The sequence below is a fragment of the Geotrypetes seraphini genome, chromosome 5 (genome assembly GCF_902459505.1).
Source record: "Geotrypetes seraphini chromosome 5, aGeoSer1.1, whole genome shotgun sequence".
Taxonomy (NCBI): domain Eukaryota; kingdom Metazoa; phylum Chordata; class Amphibia; order Gymnophiona; family Dermophiidae; genus Geotrypetes; species Geotrypetes seraphini.
In genome coordinates this window covers 103,519,729-103,545,410 of record NC_047088.1, presented here as the reverse complement: position 1 = coordinate 103,545,410, position 25,682 = coordinate 103,519,729, and the positions used below count along the sequence as shown (strand labels likewise).

Sequence of the window (25,682 nt, the reverse complement as noted above, 5' to 3'; positions counted from 1 at the left end):
CATAGAAAAGAGCAGGATGCTGACCGGATCCCCCGAAGCAGAGGGTCCACCACTAGAGAATGACACAGGGACAAATTTTTCTCATCCCCGTTCTTTTCCTGTTCCTGCTCCATTCCTGCAAGCTCTGTCCTCATCACAAGCCTCAAACACTTTAAAATCATAGTGTTTGAGGCTTGTGCAGTTAAGGCAAAGCTTACAAGAATGGGGCAGGAACAGGAACAAAACTCGCGGGGACATGACAGGGAAATGGAGTTCCTGCAGGGACAGGGACAAATTTATTCCCGTGTCATTCTCTATCCATCACTCAAGGCGGAGGGAGGGGTCCTTTTTTTTTTAAATGAAAGCTTTTATTGAAAAATATACAAAAGTATACAGCAAGAGCACACAACAACAACAAAACATGTAGATACAGATCAACAGTGCTGTCAGCAAATAAAACAACAATGTATACCCCAACCACTCAAAAACTAACCACAAATCCGCAAACCTACAACACAATCCCCCCCCCCCCAGGGACAAAGCACAATGCCCACACCACCCATTGGGTAAAGGATCTCCATATCCCACCAAGAAAAATAGTAATAATAGGGTCCCTCAGTCTCAGACTCCCAATTATCCAACCAATCCAGCCCCCCGCTCTCCCCTCCCGCTAATCCCTATAGAGGCCCGAAACCGGCGCCAGACATGGGCATAGCCATGGTGTTTACCATGTCGTAAAGCCGTCAGCTGATATAGAAGCTGCCAAGTAGTCAAGCGCTGTTCCACCATATGCCAAGTGGGAGATCACCCCTGATTCCACAAGGACGCTAAAGCCAACCGAGCAGCAGTGAAAGCTAATTTGCAAAATAGAGAGTCTCCCCAATCAAGATCCAATTGGTGCCAAAACAACAGGGCATGTCTCCAGTCAACCGGAACCCGCAATGCAAGAATCCGGGAGACCCGAGAAAATACCTCAGTCCAAAAGCCACTCACCCGCCCACAAGACCACCACATGTGTAGGTAGGTGCCCACCTCCCCACATCCCCTCCAGCAAAGAGCATTCGCCCCCCCCCGCGCCAATGAGCCATAACCTGAGGAGTATAATACCACCTGAATAGGACTTTATACCCATTCTCGACCAACAAAGCTGCAATGCCCGCCGAAGCGACTTCTCTCCAAATATCCCAAGTATCCAGAGAAATAGTAGACCCCCAATCCCCTTCCCAGGCTAGCATGTAAGGCAAGGGTCGGACCCCCCGACCATTAAGACACCGATATATAGCAGACAAAGCACCCTTCCGGAGAGTCGGGCCCAACAACAACTCAAAGGGGTCTTACCCGCCCGCAAGTCCCGTAGGGCCCCCAAGGCCCGCAAATAGTGAACCACCTGCAAGTAAGGGAACAAATCCCGATCCAGAAGATCATAACGACCTTGAAGCTCAACGAAAGACCTAATACTGCCTGAGAGCGGATCCCACAATTGACCCACTCACACCAATCCATGAGACTCCCACCTAGCAAATGCACCCGCTCCCCGTCCAGGCTCAAAGGCTACATTGTAACGCAGCGGCGTGTACCAAGAATGGCGCCTACCCATCAACAGACAGCTCCGAGTTGCATTCCAGATCCGTAAAGCGGTATCTACTGATGACAAGACTCGCTCGAGCCGTATCCTCCCAGGCACCCAAGGCTGATGCAACAGGGGAACTCCAACAGATAAGCGTTGCTCAAGCGCCACCCACAGCTTCGGGTCTTGCGCTTGCCACTCCAACAGTGCTCGCAGCTGGGCAGCCTGGTAATATTTCACCACATTAGGGACAGCTAACCCCCCATCTCCCCGACCCAAGCACATGACCGATCTACTTACCCGAGCCCTCCGGCCAGCCCAAATAAATGTGCCGCTGCACCCCCTCCAACGTACGCCTACTCACCCAAAGCGGCAACACCTGAAACAAGAACAGAAGACGGGGCATTATCATCATCTTCACAATTTCCACCCTACCCAACCAGGAGAAATATTGAACCTTCCAACTAGCTAAATCGCGCTGGATACTACGAAAAAGTGGGGGAAAATTAAGATCATAAATCTCCGTTCCAGGCGGGCCAAAATAGATCCCTAGATAGCGCATAGACTGCTGAACCCAACGAAATGGAAACCGAGCACGAAGAAGGGAGGGGTCCTTGAGCTTCCTCCTCAAAATGCAAAACTGAAGACAACTGGAGAATAAGCTCCTACAGCTCTTCCCAGTGAAATAATTCACACAACCGATGCTTCCATGCCAACCAGTGTCTCCAAAAATCCTACATCCAAATCATCCGTCCCCCCCTAGAGGATCTTGGAGGTCCACCCCAAGATCCAAGTCCTCATGTGGCAAAACCAAAATCAGCCATTAAAAAATTCCTCATTCAAAGATACACACGGCTGCTTGGACAATGGCTGGGGAGGCAGGACAGAGGCAGCCATCGCAGGAGACTGAATGGGTGGTGGCCATGGAAGGAAAGACACCCCCCTCACACAGAAACAGGACCTCCAGCTGGCTGTAAATAAGCCTTGTACATGGCTAAAACAAAATCAGGGCAAAAAAATCCAGCAGCACCACTTTAGAACTCACTGTAGGTGCAGAACAGTTAAGACCTGTTCATATCTAAAACAGGAGGAAGGTCACCTGAGGCCACTGGCAAAATGGCAGAACTTCCCACCAAATCAAAAGGAAGGCCCGCTGAAAAACTCTCCCGAGATAAGCTGCAATGAGGCCTGACTAGACTCCGCCACTAAATCAGAACCACCAGCTGCAGCCTGTGTAGCAGAAAGGGACTCCCCAGCACCCTCGGCGGTCAAAGAAGCTGTATCTCCCTGACCACCGGCAGCTGAGGAGACCTTGGCATGGGTGACAAAGGAAGTCCAGGCTTCTCCATCACCCTCAACGAGCAGTGGAAGCACAAGGGGGAACCCTGCATTCGTTAGATGTTTTGGTGTGATATTTTTGACAGTGGCCATCTTGGATTTTTAGCAATCTAATTTAAAACTTGCTTTTTCTGCCTCAAAACCACTCTTTTCTGCTAGTGTGTGTCTCATGGATGCCCCAGTTATTTCTAGTTCCATATGCCATGGGAGGAAGGGGCAAGAGCTTCAGGCTTTGCCCCCAGTCAATTCTCCAAGGTCTCTGAACCCCCAAAATCCAGGAAAAGCTGGTCTAATGGGAAGAGATCCTGCTCAGATGAGCTAAGCAGCAATGGGGCAAAATGCAAGCATGTAGTGGCGGATTATTCATCTTTTCTCCAGTCTGTTACGCAAGGAGCCTCAAGTCCCCCAATGCAAGACTCAAAAAAAAATAGCAATTTTAGGGTTTTGGAGGAAGGGAAAGCAAAGTTGCTTACCTGTAACAGGTGTTCTCTGTAGACAGCAAGGGAATGCAGCCATACTTGTTGGTGAAGTCCTCAGACTGAGCCCAAGTGCCGGTGCTCTCCCCTAGCTAAATAAGCTTTTGAGCTTACCGGGTACGTGCAGAAGTCCCTACACCTACAGCCCCTCTCCTCAGCTTGTTAGTTTTGTCTCTAGCAATGAATAGGAATGAGCTGAGGAGATGGAGGGTGAGCAAGTGTGGCTGCATTCCCCTGCTGTCTACCAAGAACATCTGTTACAGGTAAACAAGTTTGCTTTATCCGGAGACAAACAGTGGATTTGCAGGCATACTTGTTGGTGAGTCCCAAGCTTAAAGGAAATGGTGGTGGAAAAAATAGCCATAGTGTAAACAAGCTCCGTAAGACTGATTGACCATAATTGACCATTGCAAATGCAAGCAGTGTCTCACTTCTGGCTCACCACACAATTGTTTCCCACGTACTCACCTTTATAGGACCCCTGAAGAAGACTTTTTGTCAAAACATGGACCGTGTTGGGTCCTATATCCCTAGCGGACTAGGCCCTTTAAGGCTCTTATGTGGATGATTTACTTTTATGTGGATGGAATTATTTTATGTGGATGTTTTCAGTGTACCTTTGGAACTTTGATACTTTCAAATAAAGTCCATTTAGGAACATCGTCACTCCACAGGTTTTTTTTGTTTTCTCTGGATTTTCTTCTTTGTGGATATTTTGGGGTCAATTCCTCTTGTTTTTTGGGAATGGATTTTAAAATCTGCTATTGAAGATGCTGTAGCTCATGCTTTATGAGCTCCAATTGTACCAGGTGGTTGAATTTGTGCTCTTGTGCAGAAAAATTTGATACAATGTGCTATCCAAGAAGAGAGCGCTTTTTGAGGCCTGTTTTCCTTGAGTAGCTGGATTATAGGAAATGAAGAGCCGGTTTGTTTGGCATAAGATAGCAGTTGCCTTGAGGTAGAAAAGTAATGCTCTTCTGCAGTCCAATGTATGGAGATTTTGCTCTGCTGGAGAGGAATGAGGAGGAAAGCCAATGGCAAAAATATAGTTTGGTTCAAATGACAACCTTAGAAAGGAATTTGGGATGAGTTCATAATTGTACTCTTTTAGGAAAAAAATTGGATGTGTGTGACTAATGCTTAAAAGTTCACTAACTTCTGGCTGAAGTTAAAGCTGTGAGAAAAACTATTTTCCAAGCAAGGAAAGAAAACGAAGCAGAATCCAATGGCTTAAACAGGTCCTGCATTAAGATATATAAAACCATATTCAGGTCACACGCTGGAGGTGTGACCCACATAAGATGACCACAAACTTGATAGTAGCAATAGATAGGAGTTGGAAATGTGGCACAAACCAGTGCTGTGAGGAGAGGGTAAATGTATAGAACTTAGGTATATTTGAGTAGTTGAATGTTCTGGAATGGCAGTAGCTGCCAGTACTGATATCTACATGTGCCACCTCAGTTGCCTGTAATGCACCAGTTGCCAATATTTATTTGTTGAAGTAGTGGTTATTACTTAAGAATGAGTGTTTTGTACTAGATAACACGCTTATCTGGAACTTTGGTTGTCTAGATGTGCAGTTCTAGGAACCACTCTATTGTGAGCTCTCTACATCTATTGCATGTTTTGGGCAGAGCAGGTGTTGGTACTTCCAATGAGTATGACAAAGTACCTGATCATAGTTGTAAGTTGTATAAGGCAGGGGTCCCCAACCAATGGTCCCACTAGTGGGCTGCAAGAGAACTGCCACTGCATCACTGACATCAGTGATGCGGCAGATGGAAGGCCACAAAGCAGCCTGTTCAGTGCTGCCGCCGCTGCTGTTTGGAACGGAGGTATGTCGGCCTCAAGGTGGGAGGGTCAGTGGGGTTCTGCTGCACGGGGAGAGGGGGGGAGATGAACGGGAGAAATGGAAAGATGCTGCGCAGGGGAATGGGTTGACGGAGTCATCATGGTTCAGCTGTACGGGGGGGAATGGGAGGGAGAGATGGAAAGATGCTGTGCAGGGGGATGGGTTGGCGGGGTCCTGCTGCACGGGTGAAATGGCTTTCTTATTATCTGTTCCACAAAGATCAAGACTTTATTTCAGAAATGTTATGACATCTGAAATTCAGTTTAAGGATGATCTGTAATTTGTTTACCATTTAAAGCTCTATTTTATAGGGAAGATGTGGCACACGAGAATAATGCTTAGATTAGATCTAACGTAACAATTAAATTGCTTTTGGGGGTTCTGCTGCACCAGAGGGGGATGGGAGGATGCTGCACAAGGGGATGGGTGAGATGATAGTTGTACACACACACACACACACACAAAATAAGACATCCCCTGAAAATAAGATACCGTCTTATATTTTGGGTCCAAAAAATGCACTAGGACTTATTTTCGGGGAAACAAGGTACTATTTGCACTACAAGCATACATAGTAACATAGTAGATGATGACAGATAAAGACCCGAATGGTCTGCCAACCTTACCCACTCTTTAAATTACTGATTCAATTTAAATTTTTTTCTTCTTAGCTATTTCTGGGCAAGAATCCAAACTTATGCCCAATACTGTGCTTAAGTTCCATCTACTGAAATCTCCACCAGCCCATCTAAACCATCCCAGCCATCGAAGCCCTCCCTAGCCCATCCTCAACCAAATGGCCATATACGGACATCCCACCTTTACCCACTCTGCAGATCAGTATCGAGCCAGGCTGGAGAAGCCTGAGGAGGAAAATCTGAGGCAGCAGTAGAGCAGCAGCATGTGGGGCAGAGGTAGAAGATACCCGGAGGTAGGAAGAGGGGGTACCTGGTTGGCGGTGACAGCAGGAGGCAGATGTTAGCAGCTACCATCTTGAAGGCTGCAACCGGCATGTGTGGAGCTGCAAGGGGTAGTGCTTAAAGGCACAGGGCAGAGTTTTGGCAGTGACAATTTTAATCTCATTTTTGCACCTTGGCAAAAATGGGTAAAAAAAACCATCACTGAAAAGCTTCTTTCAAAAGGGGAAAAGACCGAATGATGACAAGACAGCAGAAGACTTAAGACTGCCAATAAAAAGAGCTGCATTTAAAAGAAAATACCAAGAGTCCTATTTAAATTACGGGTTCATTACAACAGATTGATTCACATTCTCCATGCCCGCTTTATATATGTAATGAGTGACTATCCAACAAAGCCATGAAACCCTCAAAACTGCTTTGCCACATGGAGACTAGAGGTCTGCACGAGAATGGGGATTGCGAGAATCCCACGGGTCCCGTGGGAATCCCCCCTAACCCACAGGACTCCCACGGGGACCCCCTTCTAACCAACGGGACTCCCACGCTGATGGAAGGCTTTGGAAGCAGGATTCATCCATATAATATAATGGACACGTCAGTCTTAGTAAAAGAGAGGGTTTATAAGTTAATTACCTGAACAGAAAACAAAAAAAGGGTTCCACCAAAGAGATTCTACAAGGAAAACAGCAGCGCAAACACAAAAGAAACTGTGGAATTGATGATCCTGTCAGAAGTAATTGCTGCTTTTTATGGGGACTGGCAGGGATGGAGGTAATTCCTTGCAGGGATGGGTGGGGACGGAGAGGATCCTGGCGGGAACGGATGGTGACGGAGAGGATCCTGGCGGGGATGGGAGGGATTTCTGTCCCCGCGCAACTCTCTAATGGAGACCAAGCACCCTGCATTAAGACAAGACTTTGGAGTTTTTCAAAAGAAAAAAAAATATGAATTTAAAGAACAGAAGCAATTTTTAAGGCCACTTCAGTAAATGTGTCTGCACTGAAAGCATCACTCTTAGTGACTGACCGCATTGCCAAAGCTAAGAAGCCCGTTACAGTTGGTGAAGAGTTGATCCTGCCTGTTGCTAAGGACATTTGCCATGAACTTTTAGAACAGGCTACAACTCAAAAGATGGCCGGTGTTCCTCTTTCAGCTAGCACCATAACCAGATGAATTGATGAAATAGCAGAGGATATTGATGCACAATTGTTAGAGAGGATTAATAAGTCACCGTGGTACACAATCCAGGTTGATGAGGCAACAATGCTTGTTTTTGTGTGATATATTTTTCAGGAAGATGTGCATGAGGATATGTTATGGGCACTTTTGTTTTCAACCAACACCACAGCTATTCAAGTTTTTGAATGATTACATGTCAGGAAAACTGGTCACTGTGTTGGTATATGCATAGATGGAGCGGCTGCCATGACTGGACGGCTTTCTGGTTTCACTACTCGAGTCAAGGACGATGCTGTTGAATGCGAGTCTACACAGTGTCATCCATAGAGAAATGCTGGCTAGCTGAAAAATGTCACCTGAACTTAACATTTTGCAGGATGTGATTAAAATGATCAATCACATTACTCATATCTGTTCATGTAGCTCTGTGATGAGATGGATGCAAAGTGCACACATCTTCTCTTATACACAGATGTGAGATGGCTTTCTAAAGATCACTAACCAGAATTTATGAGTTACGAAACTACTCCAGAGATTTTTTTCAGGAAAACACTATGGCAGCACATTTTAATGATGCAGAATGGGTCTCAAAACTTACCTTCTTGTGTGACATATTCAGCCTGCTCGACAAACTTAATCTGTCACTTAAGGGAAGAATGACCACTTCATTTCAAGTTGGCAGATAAAGTGGCTGCATTCAAAGCCAAACTTGATTTATGGGGCCGAATTAACAATGGGATTTTTGACATGTTTTAAACATTAGTAGAGGTTGTTAAAGATACCAAGCCAGGGTCTTCTTTCTCCTAGCTGGTGTATGATTACCTATCTCAGCTTTCAATAGAGTTTGAGCATTATTTCCCAACCACAAAAAACCTCTGAAATGGGAAGGAATGGATCTGTGACCCATTTGTGAATAAGTCAGGTGAATCAACTTTGTCTGTGCTTGAAGATCAACTGCTTGAGGTTGCAAATGATGCATAAAAGTATGTTTGAGACAACTTCAAATCTCCATACGTTTTGGATTAAAGTCAAGGCGGAATATCCACTTTGAACCACAAGGTAATGGCAGAATAGAAATCACTAATGTAATGTAATGTAATATCCTGAGTTTGCCACAAAAGCACGGAAAAGTCTGATTCCATTTCCAACATCTTTGTGAGGCAACGTTTTCTGCAGTGACAGCAACCAAAACGAGATCATGGAGTAGACTGAACATAAGCAACACACTTCGCGTGTCACTGTCTTCCATCGTCCCCAGACAGGATCATCTGGTTGCAGGAAAACAAGCTCAGGGCTCTCACTGATTCTGCATTATGGTAAGTTGTATAATTTCTATTACAATATTATAACTTAATAGAAATGTAATGTACATTGTGTATGAAAATACCCTATGAACCCGCCCCAAATCTCTCCCCCCCACCCTTATTTGTCCCTCAAAAAATTTGCTTCTATAAAAGGACTGGAAAATTGCAAATGTCACGCCCATCTTCAAGAAGGGTTCAAGGGGGGACCCGGGAAACTACAGGCCGGTGAGCTTGACCTCGGTCCCGGGAAAGATGATGGAAGCACTGATTAAGGACAGCATCTGTGAACACATAGAAAACAATGGACAGCTAAAGTCGAGTCAGCACGGCTTCTGCAAGGGTAGGTCATGCCTCACAAACTTATTGTACTTCTTTGAGGGGGTAAACAGCCAGGTGGATAAAGGGGAATCCATTGACATAATTTACCTTGACTTTCAAAAAAGCCTTCGACAAGGTACCGCACGAAAGACTGCTTAAAAAGCTGTGGAAACACGGGGTGCAAGGGGAGGTCCACCGATGGATCAAAAACTGGCTGGCAGACAGGAAACAGAGGGTTGGAGTAAAGGGCCATTACTCAGACTGGCAATGGGTCACGAGCGGAGTTCCGCAGGGGTCGGTGCTGGGACCGCTCCTGTTCAATATATTTATTAATGACCTGGAGGCGGGAACAAATTGCGAAGTTATTAAATTTGCGGATGATACCAAACTCTACCGCAGGGTTGAAACCATGGAAGACTGCGAAGATCTGCAAAGGGACTTAATGACACTAGAAGAATGGGCCAAAAAGTGGCAAATGAGCTTTAACGTAGGGAAATGCAAGGTCATGCATGTAGGGAAAAAGAACCCGATGTTCAGCTACAAAATGGGGGGATCACTGCTAGGAGTAAGTAACCTTGAAAGAGACCTGGGAGTGATGGTAGACACAACTTTGAAGGCGTCGGCACAGTGCACCACAGCCTCAAGAAAAGCAAACAAAATGTTGGGTATCATTAAGAAGAGTATCACGACCAGGACGAAGGAGGTCTTCCTGCCACTATATCGTGCAATGGTGCGACCATATCTGGAGTACTGTGTCCAGTACTGGTCGCCGTACCTCAAGAAGGACATGGCGGTACTTGAGGGAGTCCAGAGAAGGGCAACAAAACTGATAAGGGGTATGGAAAACCTCTCATATACTGACAGACTGAAAAAGCTGGGGCTGTTCTCTCTTGAAAAGCGGAGACTTAGAGGAGACATGATAGAAACCTTCAAGATCCTGAAGGGTATAGAAAAGGTAGACAGGGACAGATTTTCCAGATTATGGGGAACCACAAGTACAAGGGGGCACTCGGAGAAATTAAAAGGGGGCAGGTTTAGAACAAATGCCAGAAAGTTCTTTTTCATCCAGAGGGTGGTGGATACATGGAACGCGCTTCCGGAGGCTGTGATAGGCCGGAGCATGTTACAAGGCTTCAAAGTTTGGATAGGTTCCTAGAGGAGAAAGGAATTGAGGGGTACAGATAGGAGTAGAGGTAGGTTATAGGGATAGTCTGGGACCACTGCTCAGGCAATGGGCCTGATGGGCCGCCGCGGGAGTGGACCGCTGGGCGAGATGGACCTCTGGTCTGCCTCAGCGGAGGCAACTTCTTATGTTCTTATGTAGTGTCAAAAAGTTCAGGGATCACTGGTATAAGGTGAATATGACACCTGCTTTTGAATGTATTGACTTATTGTACAGATGTAAGATATGAAGATGATACTTTCTAAATGAGAGCTTGATAAATAAGAAAGTAGTTCAAGAGGATACTCCATCCGATTGGAAAGTACTAAGGCAAGGTCTCAAACCATTGGGGAGAGCCTATTGTAATAAATAAGGGTTATGAGTATAGGAACTAGAAGATGGACAGACAATGGCTATATGGAAAGTTTTGATAGTACTTAGGGACTTTGGCTGAAGTAGGAGGAAGACTAGAGTTGGAAAAGGTGCACAAGATAGACACCAATGGTAGAAGGTTAAGTGATCAGACTCCATGAGTGATGGTTACACTGGGGTAAGGGAAGAAAACATTAGGACTCTTATACAGCTTTTTTCTTTTCAGTTCTACAACCTCACTCAAAGCGGTTTACCCAATCTGTTTAATGTAGCTGGAGAAGTGGTGGATCAAGTGACTTGTTCAGCAGCACAGGACTTTAACATGCTACACGAAGATGCTATATTTGAGGTATGGGAAGATTTATGGCGAGAATAGGTTATGGCTCAAGTAATGCTCTCCCCTTGGGTATGTGAATGGATTGTGAAGTAATCATATTGAATTTACCTAATAGCTGTACCTGGTTCCATAGATATCTACTAACCAGTGTGACAGAAAACACAGAATGCTATGTATAGTATTAGGTGCTCTTGTTGATTTTCAAATTAAAGGAGGAATGGAATAGCTTTGGAGAAGCTCTTAATTCATTAGTGCTTGTGCTAAGGGGGTACAGTAGACTAGGTCTGACCCTGGAAGAACCCTGTTGATCTTGTATATCATATTTATTCATGGAATCTGAAGTTATAAAAGATGCTGACAGACTGGAGCTTATCCTTTAAACTTTAATTCAAAATACTTTCAAGGCAGATGAATCCAAGAAAGTATTACAAATTGTTTGTCAGGCTCTGTCAGAATTGGTTGTAGAAAAAGGATAGCATCTTACTGGAAAAAAGCTAGATTTTTCTCATACTTTGCATGTCACAGTGACCTAGGGTGATTTGCAGTATTTGGTATTTGCACTGGGTTAGGATAATGAAAGCAGGATCTGTTTGCTAAAAAGAAAGATTAGTAGTAAAATAAACGTGGTTAAGTACAGAGATTTGAAGCACTACCGGTAATTCCTGTACTGAATGAGACTGAATATATTTGGAGGATCTAGACCAGATGGAAAAGATATATACTTTGTAAGAGAAAAGGTTGCAGTATTCAGAAAAGACATGCTTGTGCCTAAACATGTCCCTGATAAAAATCTGGCACAGGACTGAAGGAGCTAATGTCTCAAGAGTTTTTCACCTCCTCCAGCAGGCCAAAATAGGACCTTGGGAGAATGGCACAAGAGGAGGGGAAACTCATTCACTGGCTGTGTTTCCCACTGTGTAGGTTGCTGTTTATGATGGCTTGCCATCTTTGCAGTTTTTCCCCCTTTTCCATCGATGTCAGGGATTGCCTGCTTTTCTTCCCCTAGCAGTGCTGAAACAGGGCCCTGTGGTAAGGGAGTGAGCGGCACAGTCTGTAGCCTCAGAATTGCCAGGTTAGAATTGGTGCGAAGATCTACTGAGAGAAAATCGCTGTCCATTGCATGGGGCTCCAGGAGTGTACAAAGCAACAACTTTTTCTTCTTGTGGCCTGCCGATGGTGCTGGTTTTTCACTTCTAATGCCATTGGTTGTCTGTCCTCCCCTTGCAGAACTGAGACAGGACCCTCGGGGGAGGGAGGGAGCAACAAAGCTTGCAGCTGCATTGCCTTCAATTAATTTCCAGTGTGAAGCATTGATTGAGAGCTGCCATCCTTTGCGGCTGAGAATAGAAAGGAAAAGCCTGCCTCACGGTCCCTTGTGCCCAACATTCAAAGCATCAGCGCTCACCCCCAAGTGATGTCTGGTATAGAGTTCCAACGTCATTCTTTGTTTTGTTTTTTTTGGAGGGAGGGGGGTTCTAAATAAGAAAGTGACAAAAGGCCTAAAAATTAAAGCATATGTATGTCATTTTTTTCTTATAAGGAAGAAGGGAGAGCTGCGACCTGTCAGGAACGGTCAAAGAAAAAACTGACAAGCTGAGGGGAGGGGCTGTAGGTGGAGTGACTTCCATACATGCTCACTGAGTTCAAAAGCTTACCTAGCTAGGGGAGAGCTCCGCCACTCAAGCTCAGTCAGAGGACTTCAACAAGTGTGCCTGCATATCCCCCGTTTGTCTCCAGAAAACCCGAGTTATAACCCCACAAACATCAAACTGAAATCTACAGACTCTCCCAATGTTATCCACAGGGAATAATGGGAGTACTGTGACTTTTGGTGCCTGAGTGCCTGAATAAGCCTGGCTACAGGGAAAGGATTTCTGCCTCAGAAATTGCAGAGACCTTGACCGAAGGGATTCTTCTGACTGCTGAACAGATTATCGCCACTGACTCCCACCAGAAGTATGCCTCTCCTAGGGGGAGACCCCGAGCTCTTGAAGGGACGTAAAGCAGTCTGGCTCCTTAGGTACTCAGACTGGCCTGGTAGCAGCAGTCCTCACACACGTATGCCCAAGCAGGGGACCTCCAAGCATCGAAGCCACAAAGAATATAAAATATAATGGAAAAATACCTGAAAATAAAGAGAAGAGCAAAACACCTTGAGTTTGCTTGCAGAAGAAAAATCTGAGGATGTAGATGTTCACCACTGCAGAAGCAGAGTTTCAAGTTCTTAAAGTGATACCCTTCTGCAGTTTTGCGGTAAATGGGAATCAACAGCTCAAGTACAGACTCATGTGTATCTGCAACAGAACCACATTGTTATGAATATGAATAGTTGTATTATAAAGATATTGCAGGCCCATGAGTTACCTCTAAATTTGTCCCAAACTACTTCACAACCATATCTTATCTACATGAGATAGAACATATTGACTTGTGGAGGCATATTCTGATTATGGTAAAAATTCAATCTTGTCTTATGGATTACCCTTCTCCCTCTACTGGTAGATAGGCATAAGTATGGACTAATCCTTTGGAGACAATAACAGTCACTTTTCATATTGATACAGCAGCCCCCCCTCCAGAGATCTAGCTTTAGTTTCCATTACTTCAATCTTACCACATGTGCAAAAGACCTAGGTCTCCCCTTCACAACTGGAGAAGCCCAGCCCTTTCAATGTGACTCAGGTACTGCAGTTTGTCTTTCTTGACATGGGCAGTTATTCCTGCAATGAACTGCAACTAAGCCTTCATAGCCATACATGGTGCCTGGGAAATGGAATATCTCTTCCTAAACTTCCATTCGATTCCTTTTCATCCCATGCCAGTGATGCTTTGAGGAAAAGTAGTGTTGGTTATATTTTATAAGGGTGAGAAGAGACAACCAACTTGCTTGGCTGTCGGTCCCAGGCCATTGATACTTGTCCCCAAGTCCATTGCTCACACTACTCCTACCTTTTCCCCTCAGTCAAGATGGTTAAATCCACTGCCCATCAGCCAGAATATGAACATAGAAATGTATTGGAAATAAATTCTGTTAAGACATGCTTTCCTTTTTTCCCCCAACTCTACTGTTCTGGCTTAGATTCAGATGTACTGTATAGTTTTTGGTATAAATTCTGTTATGAAACATGATTCCATTGTAGAGTTTTAATGGTTTACTCCTGGCAGAATTCTGCACTACTGTGCAATGTAGAATTTGTGTAGAATTCCCTAGGAACACATAATTACCTGAGGTCTGTGCAGAATTTGGTATCAGGTTGCACTCACTCTCCAAATCACTGCCAGCAACTTTGGACAGCCTGCATGGACTCTGCTGGCTTCCCTCTACCACGGTTCCATCTTTGATGTCACTTCCTCTTTCTTCAGTGGGACTGCAATAGAGAGATAAACTTGCAGAGCCAATGGCAGCCTGCCATTGACTGAAATAGACGTCACTGAGGTAGTGGACAGTGAAGAGCGAGATGCTGGCTGGGGAGGTACTGGTTCAGGGGGATATAGCGAGATGCTGGCTGGGGGTGTTGGGGTGGGTGGGAAGATCCTGGCTTGGGAGGAGATAGGGGAGAAGGATGAGAGATGCAGAGGCACAGAAACAGATCAGACGAATCCATCTGAAAATCGTAGCCTTGGAAGTGGGTGCACCTCACTTAGTCGAATGAGTCAGCACAAACAGATGGTCAAAGTCAAAACTCATTGATGACCTCTAGATATCAAAGAAACACTCCAACTCAGGGACGAAGTGTGAGATAAAATTTGCAGACAACACCAAACTATTTAGTGGAGCTCGGACTAAAGAGGACTGCGAAGAATTGCAAAGGGACTTGAACAAACTAGGGCAGGGGTAGGAAACTCCGGTCCTCGAGAGCCGTATTCCAGTCGGGTTTTCAGGATTTCCCCAATGAATATGCATGAGATCTATTTGCATGCTTTCATTGCACTGCTTTCAATGCATATTCATTGTGGAAATCCTGAAAACCCGACTGGAATACGGCTCTCGAGGACCGGAGTTCCCTACCCCTGAACTAGGGGAATGGGCGACGAGATGGCAGATGAAGTTCAACATTGAGAAATTACATGTGGTAAACAGAAACTCGAGGTACAACTATACAATGGGAGGGATGTTATTGAATGAGAGTACCCAAGAAAGGGACTTGGGGGTAATGGTGGACATGACAATGAAGCTGACGGCACAGTGCGCAGCGGCCGCTAAGAGAGCGAATAGAATGCTAGGTATAATCAAGAAGGGTATTACAACCAGAACGAAAGAAGTTATCCTGCCGTTGTATCGGGTGATGGTGCGTCCGTATATGGAGTACTGCGTCCAATATTGGTCGCCGTACCTTAAGAAGGATATGGCGTTACTCGAGAGGGTTCAGAGAGCGACACGTCTGATAAAAAGTATGGAAAACCTTACATACGCTGAGAGATTGGAGGAACTGGGACTCTTTTCCCTGGAGAAGAGGAGACTTAAGAGGGGATATGATAGAGACTTACAAGATCATGAAGGGCATAGAGAGAGTAAGAGGGACAGATTCTTCAAACTTTCTAAAAATAAAAGAACAAGAGGGCATTCGGAAAAGTTGAAAGGGGACAGATTCAAAATGAATGCTAGGAAGTTCTTTACCCAACGTGTGGTAGACACCTGGAATGCGCTTCCAGAGGGCATAATAGGGCAGAGTATGGTACTAGGGTTCAAGAAAGTATTGGACAATTTCCTGCTGGAAAAGGGGATAGAGGAGTATAGATAAAGGATTACTGCACAGGTCCTGGACCTATTGGGCCACCGCGTGAGCGGACTGCTGGGCACGATGGACCTCAGGTCTGACCCAGCGGAGGCATTTCTTATGTTCTAGGTAAGCAACTTTGCTTTCTCCAGAGACAAGGAGAAATTAGGTTCTTACCTGCTAATTAACTTTGTTTTAGCTTCTCCAGACTGGTAGAGGTTAATCTTTACGAGTGAGTATATATCCCAATAATGATCAGCAGGTAGAGACTGAAAACAAAACTGTGGAATAGCACATAAGAGATACCTTCCCCTATTCCTATCAGTCTGCCGAATAGCCAAGCAGAACTAAGAACTGGGAACAGACATAAACAATACTCCGAACAGGAGTAATAACTAACATACCCAAATGCAGAGATATCAGAAAGAAAATGCCCCCAAAGCTAGCCAGCTGAGCCACAACCGCTGTTCTTCAATTCTCCCTGGCCCTAGAAAAATAATAGAACCACAGCAAAAAACAAAAACTGCCTGCGCAACAGCCACAACACACAGGGTGGGGACCTCTACCGGTCTGGAGAAGCTAAAAGTTAAATTAGCAGGTAAGAACCTAATTTCTCCTTCTTTAGCACTTTCTAGACCGGTAGAGGTTAATCTTAACGAGTGGGATGTACCAAAGCAGTCCCCATCACGGGTGAGAGCCCCAAAGTCCCAACACCAGAACACTGTGTCCCGACACGCCTGAACGTCTACCTGGTAGTGTCTGACAAATGAATGCAAGGAAGACCAAACCATAGCCTTACAAATGTCCATTGAAGGCACGATCGAAGACTCAGCCCAAGAAGCTTTCTGACTCCAAGAGAAATGAGCCTTGAGAAATTTCGGAAAAAGCATTTTCTGAAGAAGAGAAGAGGAAGCGCCATCCCCCTGACGAGGACCCGACAGAAGGACAAAGATGATCTGATTTCCTGGGTCCTTTGAACATAAGCGTGAAGGACCCGACTGACATCCAACTTGCGTAACTGTTTCTGCTCAGAAAATCCTTCCTGACTACCCAACACCGGGAGGACCACTGCCTGATCTGTGCTGCTCGTCTGCTGAACTGATGGAATTTAGTATATAATTCACCTCCCCCTGGCAGGCCAAAACAGGACCTTGAGGGGAGGAAGAAGACTTCGTCAGATAGCACCATCCAGTTTTTCTACACTGCTGAAGAGTTGGTATTAAAGTTCTCCACGTCTTCAGAGAAGGGCATCAGTCCCGAAACTGGAGACCTAGCACAACCCGAGCACTCTGCCACCAGCACCAAAACAGGATGTGGGAGGGTGGCTGCTACATGCAAAAGTGTTCCATTGATAATACTGCACTTACCAACAACTTCCTCTTTCGTGGTGCCTCTGTGGTAGCGAGGGAAAGAGATAGAGCCCTTGCTGCATGTAAATTATAGGTCTATGTCGAAGAAGCCGCATCTGGAGGTGAAGGCATTGACCAGCGTTGCAGCAGTGGGAAATGCTTTTACTATCTAGTCTGCCTGCTTTGTTGTTTAAAAAAAAAAAAAAAAAAAGACATCGACGGTAAGCATCCCTGCCTTGCGGTACCAAAACTGCCTGAAGTAGTAGGCTGTACCACAGGAAAGGACCGCAAGGTCGAGACTGAGCCCATGAGAGTCTTTCCTGTAGCATCCCTTAAAGTAAAAACCACTGCCGCTTTAGAAACTGAGCTCTGGGATAATGAAGATACCGGTGGAGAGGGTTTCAAATTTCTGTCCGTCAGGCGTTTATTCATTTTTCTCCCCCGCCAATATTGCTGTTTTTTTATTTTCTAGTGGCATCGGCATGCATTGGCTTCCCTCCCCTTGCAGTGCCGAAACAGGACCTTGGGGGGAGGGAGCTAGCGGTAGTGTTGGCGGCTGACTTTCCTGAGGTGAAGTTCCAGTGCCACATAAGCCGCCATCCATCGCGGCTTGAAGAACATATCAGAAAAATACTTTGTGGTCCTAGCGCCTGGTAGTTTAAAATACCAGTGGCTGCAACTTAAACAAATTTGAAGGCTGAAAAAGAGCTATCTCCCGCGAAAGCAGGCTCCTCAGTTCAATATTTTTTTGGCACAAAAACACTAAATAGAAGTTTGAAGAACTGAAGCTCTATAATCCAGTGGACTCAGAGGCACTGTCAGGGTTTCTTTTCTTTTTTGAAAAGAACAAAAAATAGCCAAAAAGGAATTAGAAGTAATCCTTTCTATTTATTTTTTTGCTATGAAAAAAAAACAAACAACCTGACTAGAAATTCTCTGAGAGAAAAAAACATCTGTTAAGAGAGGGGAGACCAGCAACTTGTCAGGAGCGGTAAAAGAAAAACTGACAAGCTGAGGGGATGGGCTGTAGATGTATGGACTCCTGCACATGCTCAGTAAGCTCAAAGCTTACCTAGCTAGGGGAGATATGCCTGATTGTCTTTGGAGAAATGCTGAAACCACCTTCGGCAGAAAAGAAGGAACTGTGCGTAGAGACTCCAGTCTCTGAGATTTTAAGGAAAGGCTCTACAAGAAAGCCAGGAGCTCGGAGACTCTTGCTGAGGTCACAGCTACCAGAAAGACCGCCTTTAGCGTCAAATCCAGTAGGGACGCCTCTTCCAGCATCTCGAATGGAGTTTTGGTGAGACCCCGGAGAGCCATGTTAAGAACCCACAAAGGGAACGGTGGTTTGATCAAAGAGCATCTTTCAGAAATCTGGCTATGTCTGGATAAGACACCGCAGTATTTTTCAATGTCCCAAAAAATTATTTATACTTATTTACTAAATTCTCTTTAGGGCCTCAGATTTGCCATAGGTGCCACACATTGCTGGGGTCACCATTCAACTTTGGCTATGGCTTCCTCACTAGCCCCAGTATGCTTTTTTTGTTTTTGTATAAAGTGCTCAGTGCTATATTAATAACTTAATACATTTTATCTAGTTTTTTCTGGTATAAAACCTTATAAAAGCTTTATAACTTATCTTAAATCTTTTCTGTTAATCTCATCGAGAAGGGACCTGTCATTCGACATGTTTCGTCCTCAGGCTGTTTCAAGAAAAGTCCCATCCCGATCTGCATCTTTTCTTCAGAAATATATGTGGATCAGGATGATACGAGCAAACTTTAAAAGGGAGGACTTTTCTTGAAACAGCCTGAGGGCGAAACATGTCAAATGACAGGTCCCTTCCCGATGAGATTAACAGAAAAGATTTAAGATAAGTTATAAAGCTTTTATAAGGTTTTATACCAGAAAAAACTAGATAAAATGTATTAAGTTATTAATATAGCACTGAGCACTTTATATAAAAACATAAAAAAAACATACTGGGGCTAGTGAGAAAGCCATAGCCAAAGTTGAATGGTGATCCCAGCAATGTGTGGCACCTATGGCAAATCTGAGGCCCTAAAGAGGATTTAGTAAACAAGTATAAATAATTTTTTGGGACATTGAAAAATACTGCGGTGATTATACTTGTCAATGTCTTACTAACCTATGACCACAATGGATAAAACACCAGCATAAGTCTGTGGTCCCGAGCTCGGAAGCCAAGGCGAGTCCCTTATCAAGGCCGGCCTAGAGAAAAGCTACCACCACCGGAACTGAAAACAGCTCCACATACTTTTGGGCGCAACAATGCTGAAAAGTCTTCCAAGCTTTAGCGTAGGCGGAGACTGTAGTCTGCTTCTTAGACTTATAATGATCACTTCTGAATAGCCTTTCCACTCTAATGCCTCGAATTCAAGAGCCATGCTGTAAGAGCAAAGCAATTTGGATCCTCTATACATAGTGGATCCAGCAACAAGAGGTCCACAAGCACCGGAATCCGGAACCCTTTAAAGACGCATCACATCTGTGTACCATGGTCTGCGAGGCCAATCTGGAGCCACAGGAATGACCTTTCCAGGATGACTTGCAATCCTGTGATTTGGCCTATCATTGGCCAAGGGGGAAAAAACATACATGAGTAGGACCTGAGGCCATGGCTTGTCTAGAGTCTAGACCCTTGCTTCTGGGCTCATATCTTCAACTGAAGAACCTGTCTACCTTTTTGTTCTTTGCCACTTTTCCACAAGGTCGAATCAAGGCCAACCCCAATGCCGAACAATGGCTTGAAATGATGTCGCCAACAGCATCCACTCACCTGGGTCTAAGGTCTGTCTGCTGAGGAAGTTAGTTTGGACATTGCCCACTCCCAGTATGTGCGTTGCCAATAGGCCTGCAAAAGGACATTCTGCCCAGTAGAAAAAGCATCAGTCTTCCATAGATGGGCGCTCTTGGTGCTGCCCTGGCAAATAATATATGCCACTGCTGTAGCACTGTTGAAGACACTGACTTCTTAGCCCTCCAGTCTTTTCTAATTTCACAAGAGCTAGCCGAATGGCTCACTGCTCGTCTGTTGATCATCCACTTCATTTGAACGGGTGACCAAAGCCCTTGAATTGGTTGATGGTTGCAATGAGCCCCACAGCCAAGCAGAATGGCACCTGTCATTACAACTACCAAGAAAGTTATCTGAAGAGGCATGCCCTTGTTCAGGGACTGAGAGCAGAGCCACCAATCCATGTTGGCCCGAACTTCCAGAGTCCAGGATAGCAACTTCTGCAAAGAATCTGACTGCGGGGACCACATCTACTGCGGCTACCATGGACCCCAGGACCTGAAGATAGTCCCATGTCGACAGAGCCAACTTGGCTAGAAAGTACAATATTTATGAACAAAGCTTCTGTCTGCATGCCTCTGGAAGACACAGCGAGCCATTGTATCAAACAAGACTCCCAGGTAACTCCAGGGATCAAGTTGATGTTAAATGGCTCTTGCGATGGTTCACAATCCAACCCAGGTCCTCCAGAACTCGGATCATCTAATTCAGTGTTTCTCAACACACAGTACACATACCCTTGTGCTGGAGAGGGGTGATAGAAGGAAAAATGGGCATATGGGCAGTGGTGAAAAAGCAGTTACTTACCGTAACAGGTGTTATCTAGGGACAGCAGGCAGATATTCTCACAAATGGGTGATGTCACCGGAGCCCCGTTAAAGACCACTTTAAATCTTTAGAAAATTCACGATAGCCCAAAACACGCATGTGCAAGTGCCCTCCCGCCCGACGTAGGGCGCACGGTCCCTTAGTTAAGATAAGCCAGCTAAGAAGCCAACCTGAGGAAGGTGGGTGGGATGTGAATATCTGCCTGCTGTCCCTGGATAACACCTGTTACAGTAAGTAACAGTGCTTTATCCCAGGACAAGTAGGCAGCATATTCTCTCGAATGGGTGATCTCCAAGCTAACAGAGATGGGATGGTGGGAGTGTTGGCCTAAGAAAATAAATATTTATAATACAGATTGGCCGAAGTGCCCATCCCATCTGGAGAAAGATTCCAGACAGTAGTGAGAAGTGAATGTATGAACTGTGGACCAGGTGGCAGTTTTACAGATTTCCTCAATGGGCGTAGATCTAAGGAAAGCCACAGAAGCTGCCATAGCTCTAACTTTGTGGGCTGACACGACTCTCCAGTGTCACTCCAGTCTAAGCATAGAACAAGATGCAGCCAGCTAGTTTGAAATCGTTCTCTTGGATACAGGATGCCCCAACTTGTTTGGATCAAGAGAGATGAAAAGTTGGGGAGATGTTCATTGTGGCTCTGTGCGGTCAATGTAGTAGGCCAAAGCCCGCTTACAGTCCAAAGTATGCAGTCCAGCATGAGAATGAGGTTTAGGAAAAAACACTGGTAGAACAATTGACTGATTAGAGATGAAATTCAGTGATAACTTTTGGAAGAAACTTTGGATGTGTACGCAGAACCACCTTGTCATGATGAAAAACTGTGAAAGGTGGATCTGCTACTAATGCTTGTAACTCACTGACCCTCCTGGCAGAGGTGAGAGCAATAAGGCCTCCTGGCAGAGGTGAGAGCAATAAGGAAGACCACTTTCCAGGTAAGAAACTTGAGATGAGTTGTGGCCATTGGTTCAAATGGTGTTGTCATCAAGCTGGAAAGTACATTAAGGTCCCAGACGACAGGTGGAGGCTTGAGAGGTGGTTTAACATTGAAAAGCCCCTTCATGAATCTGGAAACCAAAGGATGAGTAGTGAGAGGTTTTCCCTCGACTGGCATGTGAAAAGTTGTAATAGCACAGAGATGGACTCTGATAGATGTAGACTTGAGACTAGTCAGACAGATGAAAAGATAATCCAACACCAATTCCACTGCCAAGGATGTTGGATCGTGGTGATGATGAAAACACCAGGAAGAAAACCGAGTCTACTTTTGTTGGTAACATTGCCGAGTGGCTGGTTTCCTGGATGCATCTAGAATTTGACGAACAGGCTGAGAAAGATGTAAGGCAGATGGATTCAGCTCGAGATAAACCAAGCTGTCAGGTGTAGAGATTGCAGGTTGGGATGTAGAAGTGATTCCTGATTCTGAGTGAGCAGAGAAGAAAATATTGAAAGAGGCATGGGCTTCCTGGAGCTGAGTTGAAGTAAAACATAGTAACATAGTAGATGACGGCAGATAAAGACCCGAATGGTCCATCCAGTCTGCCCAACCTGATTCAATTTAAATTTTTTTTTTTTTTTCTTCTTAGCTATTTCTGGGCGAGAATCCAAAGCTTTACCCGGTACTGTGCTTGGGTTCCAACTGCCGAAATCTCTGTTAAGACTTACTCCAGCCCATCTACACCCTCCCAGCCATTGAAGCCCTCCCCTGCCCATCCTCCTCCAAACGGCCATACACAGACACAGACCGTACAAGTCTGCCCAGTAACTGGCCTAGTTCAATCTTTAATATTATTTTCTGATTCTAAATCTTCTGTGTTCATCCCACGCTTCTTTGAACTCAGTCACAGTTTTACTCTCCACCACCTCTCTCGGGAGCGCATTCCAGGCATCCACCACCCTCTCCGTAAAGTAGAATTTCCTAACATTGCCCCTGAATCTACCACCCCTCAACCTCAAATTATGTCCTCTGGTTTTACCATTTTCCTTTCTCTGGAAAAGATTTTGTTCTACGTTAATACCCTTTAAGTATTTGAACGTCTGAATCATATCTCCCCTGTCTCTCCTTTCCTCTAGGGTATACATATTCAGGGCTTCCAGTCTCTCCTCATACGTCTTCTGGCGCAAGCCTCCTATCATTTTCGTCGCCCTCCTCTGGACCGCCTCAAGTCTTCTTACGTCTTTCGCCAGATACGGTCTCCAAAACTGAACACAATACTCCAAGTGGGGCCTCACCAATGACCTGTACAGAGGCATCAACACCTTCTTCCTTCTACTGACTACGCCTCTCTTTATACAGCCCAGAATCCTTCTGGCAGCAGCCACTGCCTTGTCACACTGTTTTTTCGCCTTTAGATCTTCGGACACTATCACCCCAAGGTCCCTCTCCCCCCGTCTGTGCATATCAGCTTCTCTCCTCCCAGCATATACGGTTCCTTCCTATTATTAATCCCCAAATGCATTACTCTGCATTTCTTTGCATTGAATTTTAGTTGCCAGGCATTAGACCATTCCTCTAACTTTTGCAGATCCTTTTTCATATTTTCCACTCCCTCTTCGGTGTCTACTCTGTTACAAATCTTGGTATCATCTGCAAAAAGGCACACTTTTCCTTCTAACCCTTCAGCAATGTCACTTACATACATATTGAACAGGATTGGCCCCAGCACCGAACCCTGAGGGACTCCACTAGTCGCCTTTCCTTCCTTCGAGCGACTTCCATTAACCACCACCCTCTGGCGTCTGTCCGACAGCCAGTTTCTGACCCAGTTCACCACTTTGGGTCCTAACTTCAGCCCTTCAAGTTTGTTCAACAGCCTCCTATGAGGAACTGTATCAAAGGCTTTGCTGAAATCCAAGTAAATTACATCTAGCATATGTCCTCGATCCAGCTCTCTGGTCACCCAATCAAAAAATTCAATCAGGTTCGTTTGGCATGATTTACCTTTTGTAAAGCCATGTTGCCTCGGATCCTGTAACCCATTAGATTCAAGGAAATACACTATCCTTTCTTTCAGCAACACTTCCATTATTTTTCCAACAACTGAAGTGAGGCTCACCGGCCTGTAGTTTCCTGCTTCATCCCTGTGACCACTTTTATGAATAGGGACCACATCCGCTCTCCTCCAATCCCCAGGAATCACTCCCGTCTCCAGAGATTTGTTGAACAAGTCTTTAATAGGACTCGCCAGAACCTCTCTGAGCTCCCTTAGTATCCTGGGATGGATCCCGTCTGGTCCCATCGCTTTGTCCACCTTCAATTTTTCAAGTTGCTCATAAACACCCTCCTCCGTGAACGGCGCAGAATCTACTCCATTTTCTCGTGTAACTTTGCCAGACAATCTCGGTCCTTCTCCAGGATTTTCTTCTGTGAACACAGAACAGAAGTATTTGTTTAGCACATTTGCTTTCTCCTCATCACTCTCCACATATTTGTTCCCAGCATCTTTTAGCCTAGCAATTCCATTTTTATCTTCCTCCTTTCACTAATATATCTGAAAAAATTTTTATCTCCCTTTTTTACATTTTTAGCCATTTGTTCTTCCGCCTGTGCCTTCGCCAAACATATCTCTCTCTTGGCTTCTTTCAGTTTCACCCTGTAGTCCTTTCTGCTCTCCTCTTCTTGGGTTTTTTTATATTTCATGAACGCCAACTCTTTCGCCTTTATTTTCTCAGCCACTAGGTTGGAGAACCATATCGGCTTCCTTTTTCTCTTGTTTTTATTGATTTTCTTCACATAAAGGTCCGTAGCCATTTTTATCGCTCCTTTCAGCTTAGACCACTGTCTTTCCACTTCTCTTATGTCCTCCCATCCTAACAGCTCTTTCTTCAGGTACTTTCCCATTGCATTAAAGTCCGTACGTTTGAAATCTAGGACTTTAAGTATCGTGCGGCTGCTCTCCACTTTATCCGTTATATCAATCCAAACTGTTTGATGATCGCTACTACCCAGGTGAGCACCCACTCGAACATTAGAGATACTCTCTCCATTTGTGAAGACCAGATCCAATATCGCTTTTTCCCTTGTGGGTTCCGTCACCATTTGTCTGAGCAGAGCTTCTTGAAAGGCATCCACAATCTCCCTACTTCTTTCCGATTCCGCAGATGGAACATTCCAGTCCGCATCCGGCAGGTTGAAATCTCCCAACAGCAAAACCTCCTCTTTCCTTCCAAACTTTTGGATATCCACAATCAGATCCTTATCAATTTGCTGCGATTGAGTCGGAGGTCTGTAGACTACACCCACGTAGATAGAAGTTCCATCTTCTCTTTTCAGAACGATCCATATCGCTTCTTCCTTTCCCCAGGTCCCTTGCATTTCGGTCGCTTGGATATTGATCTTTACATAGAGAGCTACTCCTCCACCTTTATGACCATCTCTGTCCTTCCTAAAAAGATTATATCCCAGTATGTTTGCATCCCATCCATGTGATTCACTGAACCATGTCTCTGTGATAGCAACAATATCTAGATCTGCCTCTAATATCAGAGCTTGCAGATCATGAACTTTGTTGCTTAGACTGCGAGCATTTGTGGTCATCGCTTTCCAGCTATTTTTCAGCGATAATCTCCTTTTTCGTATGGATTTTTGTGTCGTTTCACTTTCCGTTGCAATACTAAGAAATGAGTTCCTGATATTGCTTATGTTGCAGCCTTTACTACTATCACATCTTTTCTTTTGCCGGGGGTGGTCTCTATAATTGTCTTTCATACATACACCACCCCCACCTTCTAGTTTAAATGCCTAGAAAAATATTGTCTAAATTTCTCTGCAAGGTTTCTTTTTCCTGCTGTAGTAATATGTAGCCCATCAGTGCAATATAGCTTCTTGTCCTTCCATGTATTTCCCCATCCTCCTATGTACCTGAAGCCTTCTTGATGACACCAGGCTCTGAGCCATCTATTAAAGTCCTCTGTGTTTTTCACTCTTTGCTCTCCTTTTCCATATGCAGGCAGTATTTCAGAAAAAGCTAAAGTCTTTACAAAAGGTTTCACGCCCTCACCAAGCTCCCGAAAAGCTTTCTGTGCTGCAAGTGTGGAGTTGTTGGCCAGGTCATTTGTTCCCAGATGGATAACAACATCAGTGTTAAAATCCTTAGTTTCTTCCTTAATTATAGTCAGTATTTGCCTGGAACTCCTGGTAGCTGG

The 25,682-nt window shown here is 44.9% G+C and overlaps 1 long non-coding RNA gene across 1 annotated transcript in view; it reads right to left on the bottom strand.

Annotated features, from left to right (window-relative positions):
• The window catches only part of LOC117361170, an 85,084-nt gene that overhangs the window by 32,385 nt on the left and 27,017 nt on the right, over positions 1–25,682 (bottom strand). Inside the window, exon 2 of the long non-coding RNA XR_004539598.1 lies at positions 12,933–13,101. This is a non-coding gene — a long non-coding RNA (uncharacterized LOC117361170). The remainder of the gene's footprint in view (positions 1–12,932; positions 13,102–25,682) is intronic.